The 4010-nt window shown below is 44.2% G+C and overlaps 1 long non-coding RNA gene across 1 annotated transcript; it reads left to right on the top strand.

Moving 5' to 3' along the window:
* The first annotated feature begins 354 nt into the window (after positions 1–354).
* Positions 355–3794, top strand: LOC143270341 (uncharacterized). The gene is made up of 3 exons (XR_013047481.1): positions 355–486; positions 1300–1427; positions 3611–3794. It is a non-coding gene; the product is annotated as an uncharacterized LOC143270341 (long non-coding RNA).
* The last annotated feature ends 216 nt before the right edge of the window (positions 3795–4010 follow it).

Below are 4010 nucleotides of genomic sequence, written 5' to 3'. Positions count from 1 at the left end.
AGAGATCAGGGGACTGTTGGGTTGCTAAGCAACCCAACCACAAAACATTGTTACTAATGGTCAGTGTAGCAGAAAGAGAAGGAAATGTTAAGTTATTTTCTAATAACCCAGGACTTGTCCAGGCATGTCACAAGTTTCTGATTAGTGGCTCAATACAGAAACAACTCAGGCAGGCAATATGGCATGGCTCTTACAATTGTCCCTGTCACCGTTGGGGTCTAATAGCCTGTGGGTTTGGGGTCAAAGGTTCTCAAAAAGGAAGCTAGCAGGCAGGCATCAAACCCTTGGTAATGGCAAGAGGGATTGATGGAGTGCGCTGTGCCTTTTTCCAGCAGGTGCTACCACATCCCGAATCAGCACTCGGGCTGAGTGGAAGTTTGACAATCTATTCCAGTGCACCCTTCCTGGGATCTTATTTTTCCCAGAGTACAATTACTATGGCTGCCGCTGTGGCGTTTTCATCAGGAACAGCTGGGTGGAAGACAGGTGAGTGATCCATCTGGGGGAGCCTGGTGTGTCTGGGCTGTTGGGGACAAGGTACAAGCAGAACATCTCATAAGGCAAGAATAGAAAACATGCACATTCACCATAATCATGTATTTTGTTTTGTTTATTTATTATTTGTTTGTTTTGTTTCTAGACAATGGTTCTCTGTGTAGCCCTAGTTGTCTTAGAACTTTCTGTGGAGACCATGCTGGCCTTGAACCAGAGATCTTCCAGCCTCGGCCTCCTGAGTACTGAGATTTAAGGTGTGTATCACCACATCCAGCATATATTTTCACCTCTTGTCACGTAAAGAAATCAGTCCAAGGGGAACCTGTATATAGTGGTCCCTGAAATAGAATGTGTGTAATGTAAATAGTGGACAATGCTGGGCTCAGGCACCAGACTAGGTCATGGCCAACCATCACAGCCACCATCAAAACATTAGTTTTGACTTTAAAATGTCATTGAAACTTTGGAATATATTATTTCACTTTCTTCCTGCAGCTTTGTTTAAAAAAATCACATTTTGGATACAGGATCTCACTTATATATCCCTGGTTGATCTCAAACTCAGAGATCCATCTGCCTCTGCCCCCCAAGTACTGAGAATAAAGGGTGGTACTGACCACACTCCACAGAAATGGCTTTCAATAAATATGTGCTTAATAGAAACCACAGGTTTTTGGGCCTGAGGAAGACCACTTCTGGAACATTGTGTTTAAGTCATCCTGACATGTTTGAGAAAGGCTGCAGGTGAGAACTGACCTCCTGTAGGGCCACAGTCCTCCCTCAGCTGTTCCTTCCTCTCTCCAGGTGCTGCCAGATTCGTGACAACTGCCGTGATCAGGTCAAGAAGCTGGAAAGTTGCAAATCCCTCATAGACGACCCCTACAGAAGCTTCTACACATACTTGTGCTCTGGGAATAAGGTCACCTGCAGTGGTAGGTTTACCCTCCAGGACCTCTGGACCCTGCTTGGCCCTGTGATGGTAGCCTTTTGAGAGCCTGCTCCAAGGCCACCTCCAGGGAATTGCAAGAAAATCCATGAATGAGCCAAGGGGTTAGGGAAAATTCTTTTATATCTGAGGGCTAGACTTTTTCTGTCTGAGGGGTAAATAATAAGAAAACACACATGATTTCTGATGATAACTTTCTTTGTACTTCAACTTAAGAAACCCTCTCTCGGGCTGGAGAGATGGCTCAGAGGTTAAGAGCACTGGCTGCTCTTCCAGAGGTCCTGAGTTCAATTCCCAGCAACCATATGGTGGTTCACAATTATCTGTAATGAAATCCAATTCCCTCTTCTGGTGTGCATGAAGACAGATCATTAATATACATAAAATAAATAAGTATTTTTTTAAAAAAGAAATTAAATTCTCTCTCTTAAAATCTCTCTTGAAAAATCTGTTTCCACACAGTTACATCGCTTTATATAGAGCTACATTTTCCACACACACTTACACAACCCCCTTTTATATCTGATAATATCTCTTACTCTCTCTCCTGCCTAGCTATTTATGTTCTCTCCTCAGCTCCTTCTACACACACACACACACACACACACTGACACACTAACACCCCCCCCCCCCTCACTCACGGCCTGGTCTTCCCACAGTTCCTTCACACAGCTCTTCCTCCATGGCAACAGCTCCTTCCCCCAGCTCTCCACAGCCGTCTCTCTCCACACCACTGCTTCTGACTCACAGCCAAGCTCTGCACAATTATAAGTTACATTTTCAGGGTCCTACCTATTCTCACAACACAAGATAAGTCACATGGTTTCTCTTAGGCTAGTGATGTCACACTGACCCACGCACATAGCTCTAAGTTAGTGAGGGATCCAGACAGGAAACAATGGCTGAACCTTGAGCTGTCAGGGTCTGTGTAGAAAAAGAACTACTGCAAGGAGCTAAGTCTCAATGTAAAGAGCTCGGCCGTGATTTAGCAATGACAACACCTGGAAATTAGTCTTTGTGTATTTTTTGCAGGAGCAGTTTAATCTGCTTTGAATTTGTTCTGAAGTTCAAAATTCGCTGTCTGTGTAAAAGGCTGTGTTTGTGACTGAGAATTCTATGTCAGTCTGAGTAATGTAAAAATATTCTAGCATTGTTTCTATAAATAAAAACTATACAGCCTAAACAGGTATCATCTTCCATAACATCCATACATATAAGTGTGCCCAAAGATGGAATAAACACACAAGTAGTGGGAAAACACCCATAGCAGTTCTTAAGGAAGAAGTGTAGTGGCACATGAGAGAAATTACTGACAGAAAACAACTGGTTTCCACAACCAGTGACCCCCATGGCCTCCCAGGTGGGGCTCCCCATCAGGTGGGTCTGGTGGGTCAGTCTGTTAAATAGTAGTTTTCACTGCTGTACATTCCCACAGCCCCCGCAGTCTGGTGTGGATATATTGTGTACCAAATAAGGCTTGTCTGAGGATCAGAGGGCAGAGCCAGCCAATAGATTAAACATACAGGCAGCGGTGGTACATACCTTTAATGCTAACACTGTAGAGGTAGAGTATCTCTGTGAGTTCAAAGCCACCATGGACTACATGAGATTGATTCAGTCAAGGAGAGAAACAGAGCCAGACAGTGTTGGCAAAAACCTTTAATTCCTGTACTTGGGAGCCACACACCTTTAATCCTAGCACTTGAGATCTCATGCCTTTGCTACCAGTATTTGGGAAGCACTCACACCATTAATCTCAGAACTAGGAAGGAAGTTAAATGAATGGGCAGAGGAAGGCATGTAAGGCATGAGGAGATTAAGATCCATGTTTTTTGGTTTTTATGTAGAGCAATGAGTTGGCATCCCATGTCTTCTCCAGTCATTCTCTACCATATCTTTAGAGCCTGCATCTCTATGCTCACTAAACATGACACTCATCTTTAGACACCCTGACTGACAAACATGTTTTGGGCATACATGCTCCTCACTTCCCAACAGAGTTACAGATGCCCCAACAGCCTAAACAGCAATTAGGACAACCCAATGTCCTTTTGTGTGCTCTGTCTCTCAAGCCTGAGTCTGCACCAATGGGAGGGTCACTGGTTTCTTTTGGTTATATATTGTACAAAGCAGCATCTTGATCTCCACTCCTTTCTTATTTCTCCCCAGAGGAAAACAACACCTGTGAGGACTTGATCTGCAACTGTGACCACCAGGCTACCATCTGCTTCTCCAAGGAGAACTAAGGCATTCAGTGTTAGACTTGTCACCTCAGTTACAGGTACACCATCCCTGCCTGTCTGATTGTGTTCACTACACACTGTGCCCTCTAATAAAGAACCAATTGAAAGAACTTGGATTTGGTGATTGTATTCTCTGTCTGCTACCTGTAACTAGATCCTCAGAGAACATCATTCCATCTAGCCCTGGAAACTGAAGGTTATTGGGAAAGACAATGCTATTAGAGGAGCGCCTTGAAGAGTGGGGTGATGAGTCACGGCATGCCTTCCATCCCAGGACAGTTGGATGCGGAGGCAGAGGAAGGCAGATCTCTTGAGTTAAAGGACAA

The sequence above is a fragment of the Peromyscus maniculatus genome, chromosome 23 (genome assembly GCF_049852395.1).
Source record: "Peromyscus maniculatus bairdii isolate BWxNUB_F1_BW_parent chromosome 23, HU_Pman_BW_mat_3.1, whole genome shotgun sequence".
Lineage (NCBI taxonomy): Eukaryota > Metazoa > Chordata > Mammalia > Rodentia > Cricetidae > Peromyscus > Peromyscus maniculatus.
The sequence above is the reverse complement of the archived record's forward strand: the minus strand, read 5'-3'. Positions and strand labels throughout refer to the sequence as shown.